The sequence below is a fragment of the Entelurus aequoreus genome, linkage group LG08 (assembly GCF_033978785.1).
Source record: "Entelurus aequoreus isolate RoL-2023_Sb linkage group LG08, RoL_Eaeq_v1.1, whole genome shotgun sequence".
In the NCBI taxonomy this organism is placed as follows: domain Eukaryota; kingdom Metazoa; phylum Chordata; class Actinopteri; order Syngnathiformes; family Syngnathidae; genus Entelurus; species Entelurus aequoreus.
This window is the reverse complement of record NC_084738.1, coordinates 34,385,338-34,412,684: the sequence shown is the minus strand read 5'-3', so window position 1 is coordinate 34,412,684 and position 27,347 is coordinate 34,385,338. Positions and strand designations below refer to the sequence as shown.

The window sequence follows — 27,347 nt, the reverse complement described above, 5'->3', positions numbered from 1 at the left end:
CGGAGAGACCCCAATGGATTTCTAGTCGATCGCCTTAACCCATTGGCCATGATAACACACACACAAACCTTTTTGTGAAAGGTTATCGTGCAGTCTGGGCTGCAATGGACTAAACGTTGCATTCAATTCCATCATAACATGTTTCAGGCTGTCTGCGCAAAGGGCTATCAAACACTTTTGCCTGTCATGGATTTAACCTTGTCCTCACTTGTTTTTCATTATTTAGACAGACATGTGTAAAACTCTTCAAACATACTACTATTTTTACTGATTCATTGGTTTTTTCTCAACCCTGTGACCTCAGGAAAGACTAAAGATCAGACCCGCCCGCCCTCTCGCGGTGATCTCATGTACGAATTGACTAGTCCTTCAAAATCAGATGCGTTACCAGCAGGATTTAAACCTGCGCGGGGAGACCCCAATGGATTTCTAGTCCACCACCTTAACCACTCGGCCATGATTACACACACGCAGACATTTTTGTCAAAGGCTATCGCGCAGTCTGGGCTGCAATGGACTAAACTTTGCATTCAATTGCCATCATAACATGTTTCAGGCTGTCTGCGCAAAGGGCTATCAAACACTTTGGCCTGTCATGGATTAAACATTGTCCTCACTTGTTTTTCATTATTTAGACAGACATGTGTAAAACTCTTCAAGCATACTAGTATTTTTACTGATTCATTGGTTTCTTCTCAACCCTGTGACCTCAGGAAAGACTTAAGCTCAGGCCCACCCATCCTCTCATGTACGAATTGTGTAGTCCTTCAAAATCGGATGCGTTACCAGCAGGATTTGAACCTGCGCGGGGAGACCCCAATAGATTTCAACTCCATCATCTTAACCAAATGCGTTAGGACCTCTGAGGCAGTCCAGATACTGGTGGGTACGGCCATGATAACAAACACGCAGAAATGTTTGTAAAAGGCTATGGCTATTATAATCAATTGTCTTTATTTCGATGTGTGAAATTGATCAATTGAGACTGGCATGTGGAAGGCTCTTCAAAGTAAGCATCATTTTTACTGGGTAAATGGTATGTTTACAAACAGTGTGACCACAGCAAGGTCAATGTCCCAGACCAGCCAGTCCTCAAACGATAAAGGGATGTACAATTCATCTCGTACTCCAAATACAGACACGTTACCAGCAGGATTTGAACCTGCGTGGGGATACCCCAAAAGATTTCAAGTCCATCATCTTAACCAAATGTGTTAGGACCTCCGAGGTAGTCCAGACACTGGCGGATACGGCCATGATAACAAACACATACATTTTTGTGAAAGGCTATGGCGCCTTCTGGGTTGCAATGGATTATAAACATTCTATTCAATTGTCTTCATTTCGGTGTCTGAAATTGATCAAGTCAGACTGTCATGTGGAAGGGTCTTCAAAGTAAGCATAATTTTTACTGGGTAAATGGTATCTTTAAAAACAATGTGACCACAGCAAGGTCAATGTCCCAGACCAGCCAGTCCTCAAGCGATAAAGGGATGTACAACTCATCTAGCACTCCAAATACAGACAAGTTACCAGTAGGACTTGAACCTGTGCGGGGAGACCCCAATGGGTTTCAAGTCCATCGCCTTAACCACTCGGCCACGATAACTTATTTCAGTCTGTCTGCGCGAAGGGCTATCAAACACTTTGGCCTGCCATGGATTTAACGTTGTCTTAACTTGTTTTTCATTAGTTAGACAGACATGTGTAAAACTCTTCAAACATACTACTATTTTTACTGATTCATTGGTTTCTTCTCAACCCTGTGACCTCAGGAAAGACTAAAGCTCAGACCCGCCTGCCCTCTCGCGGTGATCTCAAGTATGAATTGACTAGTCCTTCAAAATCAGATGCGTTACCAGCAGGATTCAAACATGCGCGGGTACACACCAATGGATTTCTAGTCCATCACCTTAACTGCTCGGCCATGATTCCAAACACGCAGACATTTTTGTGAAAGGCTATCGCGCAGTCTAAGCTGCAATGGACTAAACGTTGCATTCAATTGCCATGCTAACATGTTTCAGGCTGTCTGCTCAAAGGACTATCAAACACTTTGGCCAGTCATGGATTTAACATTGTCTTTACGTGTTTTTCATTATTTAGACAGACATGTGTAAAACTCTTCAAAGATACTACTATTTTTACTGATTCATTGGTTTCTTCTTAACCCAGTGACGACAAGAAAGACTAAAGCTCAGACCCGCCCATCCTCTCATATATGAGTTGTGTAGTCCTTCAAAATCGAATGCCTTACCAGCAGGATTTGAACCTGCGCGGGGAGACCCCAATTGATTTCAAGTCCATCGCCTTAACCACTCGGCCATGATAACAGGTTTCAGGCTGTCTGCGCAAAGGGCTATCAAACACTTTGGCCTGCCATAGATTTAACGTTGTCTTAACTTGTTTTTCATTATTTAGACAGACATGTGTAAAACTCTTTTAACATACTACTATGTTTACTGTTAGATTGGTTTCTTCTTAACCCAGTGACCACAGGAAAGACTAAAGCTCAAACCCACCCGTCCTCTCACGGTGATCTCATGTACGAATTGTGTAGTCATATCATATGCATTACCAGCAAGATTTGAACTTGCGCGGGGAGACCCCAAAGGATTTTTAGTCCATCACCTTATCCACTCCGCCTTATGAAAGGCTATCGCGCAGTCTGGGCTGCAATGAACTAAACGTTGCATTTAATTGCCATGATAACATGTTTCAGGCTGTCTGCGCAAATGGGTATCAAACACTTTGGCTTGCCATGGATTAAAGGTTGTCTTCACATATTTTTCATTGTTTAGACGGACATTTGTAAGACTCCTTTAACATACTACTATTTTTACTGATTCATTGGTTTCTTTGTAACCCTGTGACCACAGGAAAGACTAAAGCTCAGACCAGCCCGTCCTCTTGCGGTGATCTCATGTACAATTAGTCTAGTGCTCCAAATACAGACACCTTACCAAGGCAAGGCAATGCAACTTTATTTGTATAGCACTTTTCATACACAAGGCAGACTCAAAGTGCTTCACAGACAACGAGCAGGATTTTAACCTGCGCGGGGAGACCCCAATTGGTTTCAATTCCATCATCTTAACCAAATGTGTTACGACCTCCGAGGCTGTCCAGATACTTGCGGATACAGCCATGATAACAAACACGCATAATTTTTTGTGAAAGGCTATGGCGCATTCTGGGTTGCAATGTATCAAACATTCTGTTCAATTGTCTTTATTTTGGTGTGTGAAATTGATCAATTGAGACTGGCATGTGGAAGGCTCTTCAAAGTAAGAATAATTTTTACTGGGTAAATACAATCTTTAGAAACATTGTGACCACAGCAAGGTCAATGTCCCAGACCAGCCAGTCCTCAAGCAATAAAGGGATGTACAACCCGTCTAGTACTCCAAATACAGACACGTTACCAGCAGGATTTGAGCCTGCGCGGGGAGACCCCAAAGGATCTCAACTCCATCGCCTTAACCACTCGGCCATGATAACACGCTTCAGGCTGCCTGCGCATAGGTCTATCAAACACTTTGGCTTGCCATGGATTTAACGTTGTCTTCACATGTTTTTCATTATTTAGACAGATATGTGTAAAACTCTTCAAACATACCTGTACTACTATTTTTACTGATTCATTGGTTTCTTCTCAACCCTGTGACCTCAGGAAAGACTAAAGCTCAGAACCGCCCGTCCTCTCTCGCTGATCTCACGTACGAATTGTGTAGTCTTTCAAAATCAGATGCATTACCAGCAGGATTTGAACCTGCACGGGGAGGCCCCAATAGATTTCTAATCCATCGCCTTAACCACTCGGCCATGATAACACACACACAGACATTTTTATGAAAGGCTATCGTGCAGTCTGGGCTGCAATGAACTAAACGTTGCATTCAATTGCCATGATAACATGTTTCAGGCTGTCTGCGCAAAGGGCTATCAAACACTTTGGCTTGCCATTGATTTAACGTTGTCTTCACATGTTTTTCATTGTTTAGACAGACGTGTGTAAGACTCCTCAAACATACGACTATTTTTACTGTTTGATTGTTTTTTTCTCAACCCTGTGACCACAGGAAAGACTAAAGCTCAGACCAGCCCGTCATCTTGCGGTGATCTCATGTACAATTTGTCTAGTACTCCAAATACAGACACCTTACCAGCAGGATTTGAACCTGCGTGGGGAGAACCCAATAGATTTCAATTCTATCATCTTAACCAAATGTGTTAGGACTTCCGAGGCTGTCCAGATACTGGCGAATACAGCCATGATAACAAACACGCAGAATTTTTTGTGAAAGGCTATGGCGCAATCTAGGTTGCAATGTATCAAACATTCTGTTCAATTGTCTTTATTTCTTTGTGTGAAATTGATCGATTAAGACTGGCATGTGGAAGGCTCTTCAAAGTAAGAATAATTTTTACTGGGTAAATAGTATCTTTAGAAACTTTGTGACCACAGCAAGGTCAATATATTGAGACAAGCAAAAAGGGAATATTACAAAAGAATGTTGCATGAAAATAAAAATAACATAAAGGCTACATGGAATATTTTGAATAAAGCAATAGGGAATAGGACAAGGCGAACAGAACTACCTAGATATTTAAAAAAAGATAATATGTTAATTGAAAACAAAGATGAAATTGTCAATGAATTAAATCAATTCTTTGTAAATGTAGGACCTAGCTTAGCAAACAAAATACCAAGAGCTAATGATCAATCAGGGGGTGTCTGGAAAAGGAAAAATAGGGTTATGCAGTCAATGTTTCTTAGTGAAGTGACTGAAAAGGAAATATTATCTGTGGTTTATAAACTAAAAAACAAGACCTCAACAGACAATGAGGGTATTGACATGAAAATAATAAAAAACAAAATTGATTGCATCATTAAACCATTACATTATATAATTAATTGTTCTTTTAAAGTAGGAGTTTTCCCAGACAGTATGAAAACAGCTAAGGTCATACCTTTATTTAAAACTGGAGACAACCATACATTTGGTAATTATAGACCAGTATCTCTCCTATCTCAATTTTCAAAAGTGCTTGAAAAACTGTTTGTTAATAAATTAGACTGCTTTATTGAAAAACATAAATTATTAAATGAAAGTCAGTATGGATTTCGATCAAATAGGTCTACGAGCTTGGCCATCATGAACATTATTGAAGATATTACAACTGCAATTGATCAAAATAAATACACAATAGGAGTTTTCATTGATTTAAAGAAGGCATTCGACACTATAGATCATCAAATTCTCATTTCTAAATTATATACTTATGGAGTTAGAGGAGTTGCACTGGACTGGTTAACCAGCTATTTACAACAACGACAGCAATATGTTGAGATCGATGATCATAGGTCAGGATGTATGAATATTGAATGTGGAATTCCACAAGGTTCGATTTTAGGACCTAAACTTTTTATTATATATATAAATGATATTTGTGAGGTTTCGAACATTTTACAGCAGGTATTATTCACAGACGATACAAATTTATATTGTTCAGGAGATGACTTGAAAATCTTAGCCGATATTATTGAAGAGGAAATGGTTAAACTAAAATTGTGGTTTGATGTAAATAAATTATCTTTAAACTTGGAAAAGACTAAATTTATGGTATTCAGTAATAAAAGAAAGATAGAAGTTAGTTTATCCATAAACAATGTGAAAATTGAGAAGGTGTCTGAAATCAGATTTCTGGGGGTCATCTTAGATGAAAAGTTGACATGGAAAGCTCATATATTGCATGTAAAAAATAAGGTATCTAAAAGTTTATTTATTTTGAACAAGGTTAAATACAGTTTCCCGTATAATACAATGAGAATGTTATATTGCTCAATTATTTTACCTTATTTCAATCATTGTGCAGAAATATGGGGAAATACATATCACAGCAACATAATGCCTTTATTTCTTTCACAGAAAAGAGCCATTCGTATAATTTTTGCAGTAGGATATAGAGACCACACAAATCCACTCTTCATTAGGTCAGGATTATTTAAACTAAAAGACATTGTAGAATTGCATACTCTATTAGTGATGTTCAAAGCTAGAAATAAAGTTCTTCCGAAGGACTTACAAAAGTTATTTGTGTTCACGTCTGAAGATGAGAACCACAGAAGGCGGTATGATTTTAAACATCCAAGAGTGCGAACAAATTTGAAGCAAATGTGCTTGTCTGTTGTTGGTGTGAAAGCATGGAATTCTCTAGACAAAGACTTAAAAAGTTGCAAGAATATCTTTGAATTTAAAAAGAGTTACAAATAGAGACAACTGGAATTATATCAAACTTCTTTTTGATTTTGATTGGACGTGTCATTTTGAAAATGCTTAAACGAAAATTAAAAGTATGTTGGAGTTCAGGTGTTGGTGGAGGGAACAGTTATAAAGTCAGCTAAATAATTTGTGTTAAAAAGGGGGCAGATAAATATAAGAATAGTATTCTTCCATCTGCTCCTTTCTGATCATGGAAATGTATAAGAAACTAAAAAACAATGAAAGTGTCAACTGTACATGGCTTGTATATATGCATTTTTATGAAAGGAATAAAAAGAAATGATGATGAATGTCCCAGACCAGCCAGTCCTCAGGCAATAAAGGGATATACAACTTGTCTAGTACTCCAAATGCAGACATGATACCAGCAGGATTCGAACCTGCGCGGGGAGACCCCAATGGATTTCAAGTCCATCGCCTTAACCACTCGGCCATGATAACACACTTCAGCCTGTCTGTGCAAAGGGCTATCAAACACTTTGGCCTGCCATCGATTTAACATTGTCTGAACTTCTTTTTCATTATTTACACAAGACATTTGTAAAACTCTTCAAACATACTACTATTTTTACTGATTCATTGGTTTCTTCTCAACCCTGTGACCTCAGCAAAGACTAAAGCTCAGACCCTCCCGTCCTCTCTCGCTGATCTCATGTACGAATTGTGTAGTCTTTCAAAATCAGATGCATTACCAGCAGGATTTCAACCCGCACGGGGAGACCCCAATGGATTTCTAATTCATCGCCTTAACCACTCGGCCATGATAACACACACACAGACATTTTTATGAAAGGCTATCGTGCAGTCTGGGCTGCAATGAACTAAACGTTGCATTCAATTGCCATGATAACATGTTTCAGGCTGTCTGCGCAAAGGGCTATCAAACACTTTGGCTTGCCATTGATTTAACATTGTCTTCACATGTTTTTCATTGTTTAGACAGACATGTGTAAGACTCCTCAAACATACTACTATTTTTACTGTTTGATTGTTTTTTTCTCAACCCTGTGACCACAGGAAAGACTAAAGCTCAGACCAGCCCGTCATCTTGCGGTGATCTCATGTACAATTCGTCTAGTACTCCAAATACAGACACCTTACCAGCAGGATTTGAACCTGCGCGGGGAGACCCCAATAGTTTTCAATTCTATCATCTTAACCAAATGTGTTAGGACCTCCGAGGCTGTCCAGATACTGGCGGATACAGCCATGATAAGAAACACGCAGAATTTTTTGTGAAAGGCTATGGCGCAATCTGGGTTGCAATGTATCAAACATTCTGTTCAATTGTCTTTATTTCGTTGTGTGAAATTGATCAATTAAGACGGGCATGTGGAAGGCTCTTCAAAGTAAGAATACTTTTTACTGGGTAAATAGTATCCTTAGAAACATTGTGACCACAGCAAGGTCAATGTCCCAGACCAGCCAGTCCTCAAGCAATAAATGGATATACAACTCGTCTAGCACTCCAAATACAGACAAGTTACCAGTAGGACTTGAACCTGTGCGGGGAGACCCCAATGGGTTTCAAGTCCATCGCCTTAACCACTCGGCCACGATAACTTATTTCAGTCTGTCTGCGCGAAGGGCTATCAAACACTTTGGCCTGCCATGGATTTAACGTTGTCTTAACTTGTTTTTCATTAGTTAGACAGACATGTGTAAAACTCTTCAAACATACTACTATTTTTACTGATTCATTGGTTTCTTTTCAACCCTGTGACCTCAGCAAAGACTAAAGCTCAGACCCGCCCTCTCGCGGTGATCTCATGTACGAATTGTGTAGTCCTTCAAAATCAGATGCGTTACCAGCAGGATTTGAACCTGCGCGGGGAGACCCCAATGGATTTCTAGTCCATTGCCTTAAACACTCGGCCATGATAACACACACAAAGACATTTTTATGAAAGGCTGTCGCACAGTCTGGGCTACAATGGACTAAACGTTGCATTCAATTGCCATGATAAGATGTTTCAGGCTGTCTGCGCAAAGGGCTATCAAACACTTTGGCTTGCAATGGATTTAATGTTGTCTTCACGTTTTTCATTATTTAGACAGACATGTGTAAGACTCCTCAAACATCCTACTATTTTTACTGATTGATTGGTTTTTATCAACCCTGTGACCACAGAAAAGACTAAAGCTCAGACCAGCCCGTCCTATTGCGGTGATCTCATGTACAATTCGTCCAGTACTCCAAATACAGACACCTTACCAGCAGGATTTTAACCTGCATGGGGAGACTCCAATGGATTTCTAGTCCATCATCTTAACCAAATGTGTCAGGACCTCCGAGGCAGTCCAGATACTGGCGGATACGGCCATGATAACAAACACGCAGAAATGTTTGTAAAAGGCTATGGCGCATTCTGGGTTGCAATGGATTAAACATTCTGTTCAATTGTCTTTATTTCGGTGTGTGAAATTGATCAATTGAGACTGGCATGTGGAAGGCTCTTCAAAGTAAGCATAATTTTTACTGGGTAAATGGTATCTTTACAAACATTGTGACCACAGCAAGGTCAATGTCCTAGACCAGCCAGTCCTCAAGCAATAAAGGGATGTACAACTCGTCTAGTACTCCAAATACAGACACGTTACCAGCAGGATTTGAACATGCGTGGGAAGACCCCAATGTATTTCAAGTCCATCGCCTTAACCACTCAGCCCTGATAACACACACACAGATATATTTATGAAAGGCTATCGCGCAGTCTGGGCTGCAATGGACTAAACAATGAACTTAATTTCCATGATAAGATGTTTCAGGGTGTCTGCGCAAAGGACTATCAAACACGTTGGCTTGCCATGGATTTAACGTTGTCTTCACATGTTTTTCATTATTTAGACAGACATGTGTAAGACTCTTCAAACATACTACTATTTTTACTGATTCATTGGTTTCTTCTCAACCCTGTGACCACAGGAATGACTAAAGCTCAGATCCGCCCGTCCTCTCGCGCTGATCTAATGTACGAATTGTGTAGTCTTTCAAAATCAGATGCATTACCAGCAGGATTTGAACCTGCACTGGGAGACCCCAATGGATTTCCTAATCCATCACCTTAACCACTCGGCCATGATAACACACACTAAGACATCGTTATGAAAGGCTATCGTGCAGTCTGGGCTGCAATGAACTAAACGTTGCATTCAATTGCCATGATAACATGTTTCAGGCTGTCTGCGCAAAGGGCTATCAAACACTTTGGCTTGCCATTGATTTAACGTTGTCTTCACATGTTTTTCATTGTTTAGACAGACGTGTATAAGACTCCTCAAACATACTACTATTTTTACTGTTTGATTGTTTTTTTCTCAACCCTGTGACCACAGGAAAGACTAAAGCTCAGACCAGCGCGTCCTCTTGCGGTGATCTCATGTACAATTCGTCTGGTACTCCAAATACAGACACTTTACCAGCAGGATTTGAACCTGCGCGGGGAGACCCCAATAGATTTCAATTCTATCATCTTAACCAAATGTGTTAGGACCTCCGAGGCTGTCCAGATACTGGCGGATACAGCCATGATAACAAACACACAGAATTTTTTGTGAAAGGCTATGGCGCATTCTGGGTTGCAATGCATCAAACATTCTGTTCAATTGTCTTTATTTCGGTGTATGAAATTGATCAATTAAGACAGGCATGTGGAAAGCTCTTCAAAGTAAGAATACTTTTCACTTGGTAAATAGTATCTTTAGAAACATTGTGACCACAGCAAGGTCAATGTCCCAGACCAGCCAGTCCTCAAGCAATAAAGGGATATACAACTCGTCTAGTACTCCAAATAAAGACACGTCACCAGCAGGATTTGAACCTGCGCGGGGAAACCCCAATGGATTTCAAGTCCATCGCCTTAACCACTCGGCCATGATAACACACTTCAGGCTGTTTTTGCAAAGGTCTATCAAACACTTTGGCCTGCCATGGATTTAACATTGTCTTAACTTCTTTTTCATTATTTAGACAAGACATTTGTAAAACTCTTCAAACATACTACTATTTTTACTGATTCATTGGTTTCTTCTCAACCCTGTGACCTCAGCAAAGACTAAAGCTCAGACCCGCCCGCCCTCTCGCGGTGATCTCATGTACAAATTGTGTAGTCCTTCAAAATCAGATGCTTTACCAGCAGGATTTGAACCTGCGCGGGGAGACCCCAATGGATTTCTACTCCATCGCCTTAACCACTCGGCCATGATAACACACACACAGACGTTTTTATGAAAGGCTATCGCGCAGTCTGGGCTGCAATGGACTAAACGTTGCATTCAATTGCCATGATAAGATGTTTCAGGCTGTGCGCAAAGGGCTATCAAACACTTTGGTTTGCAATGGATTTAACGTTGTCTTCACATGTTTTTCATTTTTTAGACAGACGTGTGTAAGACTCCTCAAACATACTACTATTTTTACTGTCTGATTGTTTTTTTCTCAACCCTGTGACCACAGGAAAGACTAAAGCTCTGACCAGCCCGTTCTCTTGCGGTGATCTCATGTACAATTTGTCTAGTACTCCAAATACAGACACCTTACCAGCAGGATTTGAACCTGCGCGGGGAGACCCCAATAGATTTAAATTCTATCATCTTAACCAAATGTGTTAGGACCTCCGAGGCTGTCCAGATACTGGCGGATACAGCCATGATAACAAACACGCAGAATTTTTTGTGAAAGGCTATGGCGCATTCTGGGGTGCAATGTATCAAACATTTTGTTCAATTGTCTTTATTTCGGTGTGTGAAATTGATCAATTAAGACTGGCATGTGGAAAGCTCTTCAAAGTAAGAATACTTTTCACTGGGTAAATAGTATCTTTAGAAACATTGTGACCACAGCAAGGTCAATGTCCCAGACCAGCCAGTCCTCAAGCAATAAAGGGATATACAACTCATCTAGTACGCCAAATACAGACAGCAGGATTTGAACCTGCGTGGGGAGACCCCTATGGATTTCAAGTCCATCGCCTTAACCACTCGGCCATGATAACACACTTCAGGCTGTCTGTACAAAGGGCTATCAAACACTTTGGCCTGCCATGGATTTAACAATGTCTTAACTTCTTTTTCATTATTTAGACAAGACATTTGTAAAACTCTTCAAACATACTACTATTTTTACTGATTCACTGGTTTCTTCTCAACCCTGTGACTTCAGCAAAGACTAAAGCTCAGACCCTCCCGTCCTCTCGCGGTGATCTCGTGTACAAATTGTGTAGTCCTTAAAAATCAGATGCGTTACCAGCAGGATTTGAACCTGCGCGGGGAGACCCCAATGTATTTCTAGTCCATCGCCTTAACCACTCAGCCATGATAACACACACAAAGACATTTTTATGAAAGGCTATCGCGCAGTCTGGGCTGCAATGGACTAAACGTTGCATTCAATTGCCATGATAAGATGTTTCAGACTGTCTGCGCAAAGGGCTATCAAACACTTTGGCTTGCAATGGATTTAACGTTGTCTTCACATGTTTTTCATTATTTAGACAGACGTGTGTAAGACTCCTCAAACATACTACTATTTTTACTGTTTGATTGTTTTTTTCTCAACCCTTTGACCACAGGAAAGGCTAAAGCTCAGACCCGCCCGTCCTCTCAATGGTGATCTCATGTACAAATTGTGTAGTCCTTCAAAATCAGATGCGTTACCAGCAGGATTTGAACCTGCGCGGGGAAACCCCAATGGATTTCTAGTCCATCGCCTTAACCACTCGGCCATGAAAACCCACACAGATGTTTTTATGAAAAGCTATCGCGCACCCTGGGCTGTAATGGACTAAACGTTGCATTCAATTGCCATGATAAGATGTTTCAGGCTGTCTGCGCAAAGGTCTATCAAACACTTTGGCCTGCCATGGATTTAACATTGTCTTAACTTCTTTTTCATTATTTAGACGAGACATTTGTAAAACTCTTCAAACATACTACTATTTTTACTGATTCATTGGTTTCTTCTCAACCCTGTGACCTCAACAAAGACTAAAGCTCAGACCCACCCGTCCTCTCGCGGTGATCTCTTGTACGAATTGTGTAGTCCTTCAAAATCAGATGCGTTACCAGCAGGATTTGAAACTGTGCGGGGAGACCCCAATGGATTTCTAGTTCATCGCCTTAACCACTCGGTCATGATAACACACACACAGACATTTTTATGAAAAGCTATCACGCAGTCTGGGCTGTAATGGACTAAACGTTGCATTCAATTGCCATGATTAGATGTTTCAGGCTGTCTGCGCAAAGGGCTATCAAACACTTTGGCTTGTAATGGATTTAACGTTGTCTTAACTTCTTTTTCATTATTTAGACAAGACATTTGTAAAACTCCTCAAACATACTACTATTTTTACTGTTTGATTGTTTTTTTCTCAACCCTGTGACCAGAGGAAAGACTAAAGCTCAGACCCGCCCGTCCTCTCAAGGTGATCTCATGTACGAATTGTGTAGTTCTTCAAAATCAGATGCTTTACCAGCAGGATTTGAACCTGCGCGGGGAAACCCCAATGGATTTCTAGTCCATCGCCTTAACCACTCGGCCATGATAACACACATACAGATGTTTTTATGAAAGGCTATCGCGCATCCTGGGCTGCAATGGACTAAACGTTGCATTCAATTGCCATGATAACACATTTCAGGCTGTCTGCGCAAAGGTCTATCACACACTTTGGCTTGCCATTAATTTAATGTTGTCTTTACATGTTTTTTATTATTTAGACAGACATGTGTAAGACTCCTCAAACATACTACTATTTTTTACTGTTTGATTGGTTTCTTCTCAACCCTGTGACCACAGGAACGACTAAAGCTCAGACCCGCCCGTCCTCTCGCGGTGATCTCATGTACGAATTGTGTAGTCCTTCAAAATCAGATGTGTTTTCAGCAGGATTTGAAACTGCGCGGGGAGACCCCGATGGATTTCTAGTCCATCGCCTTAACCACTCGGCCAGGATAAAACACCCACAGACATGTGTAAGACTCCTCAAACATACTACTATTTTTACTGTTTGATTGGTTTCTTCTCAACCCTGTGACCACAGGAAAGACTTAAGCTCAGACCAGCCTGTCCTCTTGCGTTGATCTCATGTACAATTCATCTAGTACTCCAAATACAGACACGTTACCAGCAGGATTTGAACCTGCGCGGGGAGACCCCAAAGATTTCAAGTCCATCATCTTAACCAAATGTGTTAGGACCTCCGTGGCAGTCCAGATCCTGGCGGTCCCTCAAAATCAGGTGCGTTACCAGCAGGATTTGAACCTGTGCGGGGAGACCCCAATGTATTTCTAGTCCATCGCCTTAACCACACGGCCATGATAACAAACACGCAGAATTGTTTGTGAAAGGCTATGGCGCATTCTGGGTTGCAATGGATTAAACATTCTGTTCAATTGTCTTTATTTCGGTGTGATATTGATCAATTGAGACTGGCATGTGGATTGTTCTTCAGAGTAAGCATAATTTTTACTGGGTAAACGGTATCTTTAGAAACATTGTGACCACAGCAAGGTCAATGTCCCAGACCAGCCAGTCCTCAAGCAATAAAGAAATGTACAACTTGTCTCGTACTCCAAATACAGACACGTTACCAGCAGGATTTGAACCTGCGCGGGGAGACCCCAATGGATTTCAAGTCCATCGCCTTAACCACTCGGCCATGATAACACATTTCAAGCCGTCTGCGCAAAGGTCTACCAAACACTTTGGCCTGCAATGGATATAACGTTGTCTTAACTTGTTTTTCATTATTTAGACAACACATTTGTAAAACTCTTCAAACATACTACTATTTTTACTGATTCATTGGTTTCTTCTCAACCCTGTGACCACAGGAAAGACTAAAGCTCAGACCCGCCCGTCCTCTCACGGTGATCTCATGTACTCCTTCAAAATCAGGTGCATTCGTTACCAGCAGGATTCGAACCTGCGCGGGGAGACCCCATCAAAATCTAGTCCATCGCCTTAACCACTCGGCCATGATAACAAACACGCAGAAAAGTTTGTGAAAGGCTATGGCGCATTCTGGGTTGCAATGGATTAAACATTCTGTTCAATTGTCTTTACTTCGGTGTGTGAAATTGATCAATTGAGACTGGCATGTGGATTGTTCTTCAAAGTAAGCATAATTTTTACTGGGTAAATGCTATCTTTAGAAATGTGACCACAGCAAGATCAATGTCCCAGACCAGCCAGTCCTCAAGCAATAAAGGGATGTACAACTCATCTAGTACTCCAAATACAGACACATTACCAGCAGGATTTGAACCTGCGCGGGGAGACCCCAAAGGATTTCAAGTCCATCGCCTTAACCACTCGGCCATGTTAATACGTTTTAGACTGTCTGGGCAAAAGGCTTTCAAACACTTTGGCCTGCCATGGATTTGACGTTGTCTTAACTTGTTTATCATTATTTCGACAAGACATTTGTAAAACTCTTCAAACATACTACTATTTTTACTGATTAATTGGTTTCTTATCAACCCTGTGACCACAGGAAAGACTAAAGCTCAGACCCGCCCGTCCTCTTGCGGTGATCTCATGTACGAATTGTTTAGTTCTTCAAAATCATATGCATTACCAGCAGGATTTGAACCTGCGCGGGGAGACCCCAATGGATTTCTAGTCCATCGCCTTAACCACTCGGCCATGATAACACGTTTCAGGCCGTCTGCGCTAAGGTCTATCAAACACTTTGGTCTGCCATGGATTTAACGTTGTCTTAAATTGTTTTTCATTATTTAGACAAGACATTTGTAAAACTCTTCAAACATACTACTATTTTTACTGATTCATTGGTTTCTCCTCAATCCTGTGACCACAGGAAAGACTATAGCTCAGATCCCCCCCGTCCTCTCACAGTGATCTCAATATGAAGCTGCGAGGGGCGACCCCAATGGATTTCTAGTCCATTGCCTTAAACACTCGGCCATGATAACACACACACAGACATTTTTATGAAAGGCTAACGTGCAGTCTGGGCTGCAATGGACTAAACGTTGCATTCAATTGCCATGATAAGATGTTTCAGGCTGTCCGCGCAAAAGGCTATCAAACACTTTGGCTTGCCATGGATTTAACGTTGTCTTCTAGGCCTACTGAAACCTACTACTACCGACCACACAGTTTGATAGTTTATATATCAATGATGAAATCTTAACATTGCAACACATGCCAATACGGCCGAGTTAGATTAGTAAAGTGCAATTGTAAATTTCCCGCAAAATATTCTGCTGAAAACGTTTCGGTATGATGACGTTTGCGCGTGACGTCACGGATTGTAGCAGACATATTGGGACACCATAGTGGCCAGCTATTGAGTCGTCTGTTTTCATCGCAAAATTCCACATTACTCTGGACAACTGTGTTGGTGAATCTTTTGCAATTTGTTTAATGAACAATGAAGACAGCAAAGAAGAAAGCTGTAGGCCTACAAGTTCGTCTTAAAAAGTGCTAGAGAAACATTCTTCTCCAATATCATAAACAGCAACACAAATAAGGCCAAAACCCTATTCGCAACCGTTGACAGACTGACCAAACCCCCAACACAAATACCAGCCAAACTCCATTCCACGCAGAAATGCAATGAGTTTGCATTCTTTTGTACTGATAAAATTGAAGGCAGCAGACGCGCCATCAATATCTCAAGTAAAAAAGTTGGATCACCAACCCATTTAGGCAAAAGTAACACAGCAATGATGGCAAGCTTTAATGCCATAGACTCTAAAACTCTAGTGGAAACGGTGACAGTTCTAAAGTCATCCACCTGCTGCCTTGATGTTTTACCTACCAACTTCTTTAAGAATGTTTTTGACTGCCTATCAACAGACGTATTGCAAATAGTTAATCATTCTATTCAATCGGGCAATTTCCCGAAGGCTTTCAAAACTGCAGTCATTAAACCTCTTCTAAAAAAGCGGAGCCTAGATGCTTATGTTATCAACAACTACAGACCGATTTCAAATCTACCATTCATAAGTAAAATAATTGAGAAAGTTGTACTCCAACAACTAAATCACTTCTTGGCTTCTACTGGCTGCCACAACAACTTCCAGTCAGGATTTCGACCTCTTCATAGCACAGAGACGGCCCTTCTTAAAGCTATAAATGACATCCGTCTAAACACAGACTCTGGCAAAACTTCAGTATTAATGCTATTGGACCTCAGTGCTGCATTTGACACTGTCGACCACTCAATACTTTTGGACAGGTTGGAAAACTGGGTAGGGATCTCAGGCACAGTTTTAAGCTGGTTCAAGTCATATCTACAAGATAGGAACTATTTTGTTTCCATTGGTGACTTTGTATCAGAACCAACCAACGTAACGTGTGGAGTCCCCCAAGGTTCAATCTTGGGGCCGACTTTATTTAACATCTATATGCTCCCACTAGGACAAATCATGCAAAATAATAACATTGACCATCATTGCTATGCCGATGACACCCAAATCTATGTAGCGCTATCACCAAATGACTATCGCCCCATAGATCTTCTGTGCCAGTGCATTGAGCAAGTCAAACACTGGATGTGCCAACATTTCCTACAACTAAATGAAGATAAAACTGAGATAATTGTTTTTGGTGCTAAAAAAGAAAGGTTTAAAGTCGTCCAACACCTTCAATCACTGTCCCTGAAAACCTCAAATAAAGCCAGAAATCTTGGGGTTATTTTAGATTCTGATTTACATTTCGACAGTCACATCAAATCAGTAACAAAATCGGCCTATCACCTCAAAAATGTAAAAAGACTTAGAGGGCTCATGTCAGCTCAAGACTTTGAAAAACTTGTACATGCCTTTATTACCAGTAGGCTAGACTATTGTAATGGTCTCCTTGCAGGTCTTCCCAAAAAAACTGTCAGGCAGCTACAGCTTGTTCAGAACGCTGCTGCTAGAGTTCTAACAAAGATCAAAAAATGTGAGCACATTACACCAATTCTTAAATCCTTACATTGGCTCCCTGTACATCAGAGAATTGATTTCAAAATCCTCCTGCTCACATATAAATCACTACATGGTCTAGGGCCGAAGTATATCACTGATATGCTCCCACTATATAAGCCCTCTAGATCACTAAGATCTTCTGAGACCAATCTGTTAGCGGTTCCCAGAGTAAACTCAAATCACGGGAGAGCATCATTCAGTCACTATGCAACAAATAGCTGGAATAAACTTCCTGAAAATGTCAGACTCTCCCCAACTCTGACTACTTTTAAAACTAGACTGAAGACTTTTATGTTCACCTAAGCTTTCAGCTAAATCTTTTAATCTTTTAACTTTTAACGTCCGCACTGTTTTTATTTTTATTGTCTGCATTTAAATGTTGCTTTTATTTTCTTTCATTTCACTTTGTTGTCTGTGTTTTTTCAGACTGCCTTGTGTATTAAAAGCGCTATACAAATAAAGTTGCCTTGCCTTGCCTTGCCTAGGTGGGAAGCAGTGTATTAGCGGCTGGCTGCAGCAACACAACCAGGAGGACTTTGAGTTGGATAGCAGACGCGCTACCGTGAGTACGCAGCTTTAGCTTCCAAAATTTGATCGCTTGCCCGTACTTGCGTGCCGCTATGTGCATGTCACGTACGTAACTTTGGGGAAATATATGTGCTGTATGAAATTTACGGAGGTGAACGGTACTTTGGGCTGTGGGATTGAGTGTGTTGTGCGGGTGTTTCAGTTGTGTTGGTGGGTTATATGGACGGGAAGGGGGAAGTGTTTGTTATGCGGATTAATTTGTGGCGTATTAAATATAAGCCTGGTTGTGTTGTGGCTAATAGAGTATATATATGTCTTGTGTTTATTTACTGTTTTAGTCCTTCCCAGCTGAATATCAGGTCCCACCCGCCTCTCACAGCATCTTCCCTAACTGAATCGCCTCTCTGCCTTCTAATCCTTCACTCTCACTTTCCTCATCCACAAATCTTTCATCCTCGCTCAAATTAAAGGCGTAATCGTCGCTTTCTCGGTCCGAATCGCTCTCGCTGCTGGTGGCCATGATTGTAAACAATGTGCAGATGTGAGGCGCTCCACAACCTGTGACGTCACGCTACTTCCGGTACAGGCAAGGCTTTTTTTATCAGCGACCAAAAGTTGCGAACTTTATCGTCGATGTTCTCTACTAAATCCTTTCAGCACAAATATGGCAATATCGCAAAATGATCAAGTATGACACAAAGAATGGACCTTCTATCCCCGTTTAAATAAGAAAATGTCATTTCAGTAGGTCTTTCACATGGCCCAATGGATTTGTAATCCATCGCCTTAACCACTCGGCCATGATAACACACACGCAGACATTTTTGTGAAAGGCTATCGCGCAATCTGAGCTGCAAAGGACTAAATGTTGCATTCAATTTCCATGATATAATGTTTCAGGCAGTCTGCGCAAAGGGCTATCAAACACTTTGGTCTGCCATGGATTTAACGTTGACTTCACTTGTTTTTCATTATTTAGACACACATGTATAAGACTTTTCATTGGTTTCTTCTCAACTCTGTGACCACAGGAAAGACTAAAGCTCAGACTAGCCCGTCCTCTCGTGGTGATCTCATGTACGAATTGTGTAGTACTTCAAGCACAGATGGGATGTACAATTCGTCTAGTACTCCAAATACAGACACTTTACCAGCAGGATTTGAACCTGCACGGGGAGACTATTGCCATACATTAGAACAATCCTATTTAAAAAAAAATTGGGTTCCTGTATGCAACAACCATGTTTGTTACGCCATCCTTGGCCGCTTGTTTTAGCCTCCTTGTCATTTCTCCTTTTTGAACTAAGTTGACAGGCTTCATACTTTCACCGGAGAAGTTCCTTCAGTCGTTTTACATTGTCACCATTAAAACTTTTATTCAGATACTGTAAAGTAATACAACACAAGTGGTATTTGTTAAAAGCACACTGTTTCCTCTAACCACTTTTGATTGGTCAGCAGGCCAAGGGTGTTCAAGGCTTGATAATTCTGATTCAATAGGTAGATGGTGAGAGAAAATCAAAAAAAGCATCCACTTGTGTAATAAAGGCTAAGTAAGTTTTCGTACTCACGCAAAGTCACGTGACGATCTCCCGTTGTTTGAGTAAGTTCCTGTTGCAAGAGGCACGGACGTTCGGTCGAGCAGTCAAACTAGTATGGTGAAATCCACAGTTTAAGCCCCAATTACCAACAGCCGTCCGTTCGCGGCAATTGTATGGGTGATTGGGAATATATGTTTACTACCATCAGCTAATGCCTACTATCCGCCAATGTTATGACTGCAGCTGTCAATTGTTACGCTGTTGTGTGGGCGGGAACGATGTCGAACTATGAGCCTTGTGCAGTCACCATGCGTGGTTTGTTTTTTGCCACTAGATTTAGTTTTTCAGTATAATCTTGAGCAGTATTCACCAAACTTTTTCGAGCCCAAAATCCCTGGTCTCAGTCAAAAACCATAGTAAGATCTACCCCTGTGTCAAGTATGTTTTTTAAAATATATATATGTGTATGTATGTATATACGTCTATGTATGTATGTATGTATATATACGTGTGTTTATATATATTAATGTATATAATCTATTTTTGTAGTTGATGTTTTGTATAGACAAAACTTTGTGGTATTATTGGCTGATGTCAACATTTAGTTTTTTTCTCATTGTGCCTCTTGCTGTTTTCTAAATTTTTGCTGGTCTTTTCCTTTTTAATGTGCCTAGGGCCAATAAAAAACGAGTCACGGGCTACAGATGACCCCTGTGCCACACTTTGAGAACCACTGCTGTAAAGGCTAACTTTTTTTGGCCACTATAGTCCTAGTACCGTCGTATATTTGTTCTTCCTATGGCCACATATGGGGCGCGAGTTACATGGTGGTATTACGTCAGCGCCGGAAGTAGTAAAATTAGCTGTTCACCTGGCAGGTTTTTCGGGGAAGTCCTTCTTTGGCTCCTGCCTTGTTATATCATATTTACCACTGCCTTTGCACAAGCCAATTTTTACTTTTCTATGCACAGTAAATTAACACAGAATTCATACTTTGAAGCAATGTTTACGGACTCTAGTATTTGCCTTGTTAGCTACCCGTCGCAAGCAAGCGCTGATGGTCTTGGTTGAGAGAAGAGTTTTTTTATGTTGGATGCTAGAAATGTTCGATGCGTTGCAATAGTCAGCCTTAATGCATCTCAATGATTATTGTGCATGACGCGTATCAAGACGAGTAGGTGAAGTGTGCAGCCATGCTCGGGGACTGTGGCCACAGTGTCGCGAGCGGTGGGAGACGCAGAGGCGTGCAAATGTGTTCAGGTGTTAAAATACGTGCCTGTTGGCCACTTTCCGGGTGGGGGTGTCACTGATGGCATTTTAATAAAAATATTTTTAATGATATTTTCGCAATCGACCGGTAGGGTCCTAAAGATCGACTGGTCGGTCGTGATTGACGGGTTGGTGACCCCTGTTCTCGGGCTGTGAATGTATTAGACAATTCTGTGACCTGTATGTGTGTTTGATGTTGTAAATTGAGATGTGTATTCTTATGCACACTTTTGTTTGTTCATTACGGAATTCAACCCTCAAATGTGTCAATCAATCTATCACTCAATCAATCAATCCATTCCATTCTCATAGATGTATAAATACATTACAGTCCTGCCATCAGCCGAAATAAAGACACTGAAGAATATTTGGATTGTCATCCCTTCCTTCCATGTTCTGACCGAGGCACCATCTTTCCTATAGTTAGTCTTTTAAACGAATTAGCCCCTCAGCTATCTCCTCCCTAACATCTTGCGATTGGTAACTGCAGTAATTAAAACCTCAGTGCCGATTAATTGTGCAGCGCAGCACATCTAAGTGCTGAAAACAAGTTTCGTTGTACTTGTGCAATGACAATAAAGACCTATCTATCTATCTATCTATCTTTCTATATATGATGTATTCCTATCAGGTAGTCAAATACAGAGCTGCCAAGTCTCACGCTTTGAGTGTGACTGTCAAGCAGTTAAACCATTTCTCACGTCACACTTGACATTTCTCACGCTTATATTCCCCATTCACTACTCTGTATTTATTTTTCAGAATAATAAACTTTGGCTGTTGGAACTTGGCATAGTTGGAATAACTGATTGATTGACAGAAAAAAACATTCCCAGACCTAGCCATCAATCGTCCATGCCTTAAACCAGCCAACTCTGGAAGGCACCACGCAATATAAACCAAGCCCGTCCTCACAGGCGGTCCCCTAACTATGTGTCTGCTCTGGACAGCTTGTCCTGAAAACCAATTTCCTTGTACATTTTAAATGGAATGACAATAAAGTTCCATTCCATTATTGTCAGAGCAGAGGGAGACGCACACCCACTGTGGGCAAAAATGTCGCTGTTTCTGCCTTGGTTTACAGAGTGAGATGTAAAAGTAAATATTTCATCATTGTCAAACTTCAAATGAAAACAGACCTGTCATTCATGTTATTGTCAGTCAATAGATTTGGTTCGTTAGTGAATATCACAGCTGTAACTGTTGCTACTAATAATTATTAGAATTTGTTTTATTTCTTTAAAAACAGAATAATAAGTTAAGTTCATAAAAGGGAATTCAAATCAAAATGCATAAAAGTTCATAAGAAGGCTATATTTAAGTTACTATGGTTAAAAATGTAATTTCATGCCTTTTTGTTAAGTTTGTGGGCATACTTTTATTTTGAAGTGTCTCGTTTGGTCTGTCGTCTGATGTAAGGAAGCTACTTCCGGGTATGAGTAAACATTTTTGATGCAATGTGAAGGCAGAAAGAGAGAGACTGACTGTCACAAAGACTAAAAAGTGTCACAAGGACTCTAAGCGTTTGGGCTATAAGAGCCTGAAGATCACAATTTCCTCCTAAAAGAAGTGTGCAGGCCAACGAGGTATTTGTTTGTCATTTCTGCTTGTATTTACTTCGGTAAAATGTTTGATCCACATGCTGTGCATGTTGTTATTTTTACGTTTATAACGTGCTTTATTTTATTTCAGTTTTCACTGTGAATTTGAAGGGAAAGGAAGCCTTCAAATAAATCACTTCAATAAAGCCATTGTGTCTGTGCTATTTGGAGGGAGAAATTCTAGGCATATGCTAATTATTTTGCGAAACGAGTTTGACCCGGCGGAAGTGCCAAGCATGCGCTAACTATTTTGCGAAACGAGTTTGACCCGGCTGTAATTCTAGGCAGGCGAATACTATATTCCCGGCGGCAATTCAAGGAAATACAGTAAACTAAGAATTAACAAAATAAAATTAATTTACAAATCTAATCAAAATTTGCATTTGTACCTCACTTTTTATGTCTCCCACTACGTTATTCCTCTCTCCTACAGCGGTTATTGTAAATATTTATGCAAATAAGGCACTGATGTCATCTATCAACATGCAGCAACTTTTATGACATTCGATAGCTACTTTCCGTACTGAGGAGTTGGCAACACTGGAAGATCAAAAGAGATCAGAAGAGATTGAGGACAGTGAGGACGGAGATGTAGATGAGATACAATTTGAGAGCACAGATGCAGAGGATGAGACAGAGGAGCCAGCAGAGAAAGCAGTTGAGATGATTTTTATTTCTAATTTCTGGTTGCATTAGGAGGCCATAGTGCAGGGAGACCTGCTGGAGTGGAGGATATCAGTATTAAGAATAAATCAACAATAAAACAGGCCAAATCGGTGTTAAAATAGGCCAATTGTTTTTCAAATGCCTCATGCCACTAAAGTCTCACCTTTGTAATTTTATGAAACTTGGCAGCCCTGCAGATGCAGTCGCGATCAAAAGTTTACATACACTTGTAGAACCTTTATTTAACCAGATAAGAAAACCCATTGAGATCAAGATCTCTTTCACAAGGGTGACCTGGCCAAGAGGTCAACAGCACATGTCACAGAGCAGTTTCAAAAATAATACATTAAGACATTCATTTTAAAATACATAAGAGAACTGTAAAACAACAGAGATTTACATCTTTTAAAAACACAGGCACTGTGCAAACGTCTCTCGCTGTTTGTAATGTCATGGCTGTCTTGAGTTTCCAATCATTTCTACAACTCTTATTTTTTTGTGATAGAGTGATTGGAGCACATACTTGTTGGTCACAAAAAACATTCATGAAGTTTAGTTCTTTTATAAATTTATTATGTGTCTACTGAAAATGTGACCAAATCTGCTGGGTCAAAAGTATACATACAGCAATGTTAATATTTGGTTACATGTCACTTGGCAAGTTTCACTGCAATAAGACGCTTTTGGTAGCCATCCACAAGCTTCTGGCAAGCTTCTGGTTGAATTATTGACCACTCCTCTTGACAAAATTGGTGCAGTTCAGCTGAATTTGTTGGTTTATGTACTTTACAAGTGTATGTAAACTTTTGATCGCGACTGTATGTTATGTAATTGTGCATAACAGATAATATCACATTGCAATGCAGTGCATTTTTCTTCTTCTAATAAATCCCAATAAACTTGATTAGACACCATAGTACGTTCAGATGCGACTCGATGCGATCCGCCCAACAGAAATGTCATCATGTTGAGCACGGCAATTGTTTTAACCGTCCCAAGCAATTATACAATTGCCACAAAGGCCACGCCTCATGTCAAATTCAAATGCGATATAATATACTGATTTATATGCGATGTATCACGCTCATCATGTAGAATCTACGGAAATTGCAGAAGATATTCAAAATGGCCGACTGAATTTGTGGCATTTTGTGATGTTTAGACGGTATTTTCACATACTTTGCGGATTGTAAAAACAATTGGATATGGTTTAATGCAGTGGTCCCCAACCTTTTTGTACTTGCGGACCGGTCAATGCTTGAAAATTTGTCCCACGGACCGGGGTGGGGGAGGGGTTGTAAAAAAAAAACAACTTTTTTTTTTTTTCTTTTGTCATAAAGAAATACAATCATGTGTGCTTACGGACTGTATCCCTGCAGGCTGTATTGATTTATATTGATATATAATGTATATGCCCGGTGGTTGGGGACCACTGGTTTAATGGATACAATGAAACAGAATTAAGCATCTAAAGTCAACTTGTTTTTCCACTCTACTGTTACTTTAATATTATGTGTGTGGTTAGACTTCCAGAACAATGCAACACATGTTTTGCAGTCCCCAGACCAAGATTTATGAAAGTTTGTTAATTTTGAATATATTTATACTTATCTGAATACAGGTTCAACAAAAAAGCATCTTGGATACAGCGTATTATACTTGTTCAATTCCACTGGTGTCACGTACAGGTACATTCTTTTTAGACATTTGTTTTGGATTAAATTAAAGAGGTGTATTCAGGAATTTAATTTGAGTGTTGTACACAAATGTTTCCCCATTCGATTTCTGATATTTCAGATTCCACGTTTTCTCTCCAGGGTCTCATCCTATCTTTCAAATTTTCGGAAGAATAGTCTGATCACACTGCAGTCAGTTGAGACCCCCTAATTTGATAATGAACTAAACTGTGCTGCTCTAATAAACTGGGACACAATCATTTATTACATTGTCTGACATTTAAATCTCAATAACTCTGCCGTTATTTACATTAGGGCGGCCAACCAGGTGTTGCAATCTTATAAGCAAGACATCATTTATATCCTGTTTGTGTCCTCCGAGTTTTTGCTCCTGTCTCATCTGATAGTTTGCCAATGTATATTTATGGTCCAAACCTGCTCTCACAGGTATAATCCCTAGCTGATCCATTTGCATTTGGCTTACCTCCTCTGTCACAGCCTGGCGAGATGGGATTTTTTTCCTCCCAGTTCCTCCGACTCCTACCCTTTTACCCTCACATCTTTTTGTGTAATTGGCAAGTGAGCTGCGCCACCTGAGACCCACACTAACATTCCATAAACAAAGTAACTTGATGAGACTCTTCACACAAACATCTTGATGAAAGTGGGTTACAGAACTTTATTCTATAACATCTGCAACTTGATAGTTTTATACATTTTGAAAAATGTGTTGCGTTATGGATATCTCCTGAAAACAATGCATAATTAGGACTTAGGGCCTCATTTACTAAGAGCCAAATAAAAAGTGCTAAATAGTGTGTGCAACCTATAAAACTGAACCATTAGGAGGTGTGTAGCAGGTGATCTAATAATTGATTTATGGCATCCTGGTCTGGTATGGCATCAGCACTTCAGCAGACATAAATACCTTGCAAAGGGTGATACAAGCTGCTGGAAAAATAACAAACACCACCCTGCCAACCCTTGAATCTATTTCCACCTCCCCTTGTCTCCAAAAACAGACACTATCCTGAAGGACACAACGCACCCCGCTCACCATTTGTTTAACCTTCTCCCCTCAGGGAGACGCTACCGGGGAGTTAAAACACGCACCACCAGCCTGTTACAGTTTTCATTCACAAGCAATCAACAACTAAATAATGCATTTTACTGTGATTATACAGAAATTAATTATTTTATGATCACTGCATATTTTTTTAGGCATTATGTGCTTGCCATATGTGTGTAGTGTGTATGAATGGACTTGTTTTTGTTTCTTATTGGTTGTTGGATTTTCCCTTTTTTTTTTTTTTTCATATTTTGATTTTATTGAGCATTGGTTGTACAGACGTGTAGACATAATCACAAATACCACTTGGTTGAAAAGCAGAGCAACGCTCATTTTTATTTTCTATCAATATGAACACAATAGACAGGCGAAGATTTGTTCTACCTGGTTAAAGTGCATCAAGTCACATTCAGCCACAATCAGGGCCATAACGTAGGATTTGGTCAAAAATTAGTTGTCCAAGAGGAACTTTGAAAGGCTGAAATCATGGGTATCCCAGCACCATATGAATTATATTACCTTGAGAAACACAATGAATTTCCAGAAAAACAAAACCTTTAATTGACCTATAACTATCACTCATCTATCATCTTTGATAGTCAGAATGATTGTGTGACAGTCCATTTTTTTAATTAATATCCTGAAGTTAAGAGTATTAAACAATTTTAACATCATTAAAACATAAATATAAAAATCATACCAAATGTTCAACCACGACCATGACGACATGACGTCCCCCTGTTGTTAGATTTTTAATGTGCGTACTTCATGTGGGTTTCTCTTTGTGCTTTAAACTGAATCTTGTTGTATATTATTTACAGTGACATTCAAATGAATCTATCTATCTATATGTTCACACACACTTAAGACGGCGGATTCTCTTTTAATTTTCTGTCTTTGCAGCCTTTCTCACAGTCATTTGTGCGTTACTGTACTAGTTTGGACAGCCATTTCAAATATTCTAAATATATACGCAAAACAGTGGCTGCACAAAAGATAGATCACATTGCAAGTGCTAAATTATTATATTTGCAACCCATTCTCCTAGTATTGTGGTCGTTCTAATATTCAGCACATATTCAGCATTTACTGAAGATAAAGACAGACACAATAAATGTATTGCGCTCCCTATTTTTCACATTTAAGTGACCAACATCTAAGCACGAGCTTAGTAGATCAGCTTCGTGTGCACTATCAAGTTTGCATGTTTTTCAATACAAGCAAACCTTTAGTAGATCAGGCCTTTAACGCACACGACAATCTCAACAAACCTTGACACACTCAGTGAAATGAGCATCTAACAAAGGGTTTTAAAAAACTTTGGTAGAACGAGCTTCCCCAAGAGAACAGTTGTCCCCTACTTTTTGAAAATTATTGTCCTTGACTATTTTGTTGTGTCCTCTCTCACTGTAGGAATACATTAATTTCCCCCTAATTGAAGTCAAAAATCTCATTCTTTACTTTGCTACTTTATGTTCTGGCACCTCCCGGGGGGGTGGGCCTGTTTCACACTTGGAAAACTACTGATGTAAATCATATTTTGTGACGACTGGGTCGCATGATGATGCGGGGTTGTTCTCCCGGGAATGCAGACAGCTTCGGACACAGCGTGCAGGTAGGAAAATTATTTATTTGAGAAACAAATCATACGGGAACAAACAAAACATGCTCCTAGCACTTAAGACAAAAACAAAGGGACTAGCGTGGGAGCTAGCAAGAAAAATAGCCTAGCGTGTAAACTAGCAGGAATAGAAATAGTCGTCAAG

At 40.1% G+C, this 27,347-nt stretch overlaps 13 non-coding genes across 13 annotated transcripts; all 13 read right to left on the bottom strand.

Moving 5' to 3' along the window:
- Nucleotides 1-1,527: 1,527 nt before the first annotated feature.
- On the bottom strand, nt 1,528-1,609 carry trnas-uga (transfer RNA serine (anticodon UGA)). Its single transcript has one exon. It is a non-coding gene; the product is annotated as a tRNA-Ser (tRNA).
- Nucleotides 1,610-2,249: 640 nt separating this feature from the next.
- On the bottom strand, nt 2,250-2,333 carry trnas-uga (transfer RNA serine (anticodon UGA)). Its single transcript has one exon. It is a non-coding gene; the product is annotated as a tRNA-Ser (tRNA).
- Nucleotides 2,334-3,419: 1,086 nt separating this feature from the next.
- Nucleotides 3,420-3,501, bottom strand: trnas-uga (transfer RNA serine (anticodon UGA)). The gene has a single exon. It is a non-coding gene; the product is annotated as a tRNA-Ser (tRNA).
- Nucleotides 3,502-6,646: 3,145 nt separating this feature from the next.
- On the bottom strand, nt 6,647-6,728 carry trnas-uga (transfer RNA serine (anticodon UGA)). The gene has a single exon. It is a non-coding gene; the product is annotated as a tRNA-Ser (tRNA).
- Nucleotides 6,729-7,768: 1,040 nt separating this feature from the next.
- Nucleotides 7,769-7,850, bottom strand: trnas-uga (transfer RNA serine (anticodon UGA)). Its single transcript has one exon. It is a non-coding gene; the product is annotated as a tRNA-Ser (tRNA).
- Nucleotides 7,851-8,090: 240 nt separating this feature from the next.
- Nucleotides 8,091-8,172, bottom strand: trnas-aga (transfer RNA serine (anticodon AGA)). The gene has a single exon. It is a non-coding gene; the product is annotated as a tRNA-Ser (tRNA).
- Nucleotides 8,173-10,087: 1,915 nt separating this feature from the next.
- Nucleotides 10,088-10,169, bottom strand: trnas-uga (transfer RNA serine (anticodon UGA)). The gene has a single exon. It is a non-coding gene; the product is annotated as a tRNA-Ser (tRNA).
- Nucleotides 10,170-11,199: 1,030 nt separating this feature from the next.
- On the bottom strand, nt 11,200-11,281 carry trnas-uga (transfer RNA serine (anticodon UGA)). The gene has a single exon. It is a non-coding gene; the product is annotated as a tRNA-Ser (tRNA).
- Nucleotides 11,282-11,936: 655 nt separating this feature from the next.
- trnas-aga (transfer RNA serine (anticodon AGA)) lies at nt 11,937-12,018 on the bottom strand. The gene has a single exon. It is a non-coding gene; the product is annotated as a tRNA-Ser (tRNA).
- Nucleotides 12,019-12,752: 734 nt separating this feature from the next.
- trnas-aga (transfer RNA serine (anticodon AGA)) lies at nt 12,753-12,836 on the bottom strand. Its single transcript has one exon. It is a non-coding gene; the product is annotated as a tRNA-Ser (tRNA).
- Nucleotides 12,837-13,874: 1,038 nt separating this feature from the next.
- trnas-uga (transfer RNA serine (anticodon UGA)) lies at nt 13,875-13,956 on the bottom strand. Its single transcript has one exon. It is a non-coding gene; the product is annotated as a tRNA-Ser (tRNA).
- A 580-nt stretch (nt 13,957-14,536) lies between these two features.
- On the bottom strand, nt 14,537-14,618 carry trnas-uga (transfer RNA serine (anticodon UGA)). The gene has a single exon. It is a non-coding gene; the product is annotated as a tRNA-Ser (tRNA).
- A 245-nt stretch (nt 14,619-14,863) lies between these two features.
- On the bottom strand, nt 14,864-14,945 carry trnas-aga (transfer RNA serine (anticodon AGA)). Its single transcript has one exon. It is a non-coding gene; the product is annotated as a tRNA-Ser (tRNA).
- Between the last annotated feature and the right edge of the window lie 12,402 nt (nt 14,946-27,347).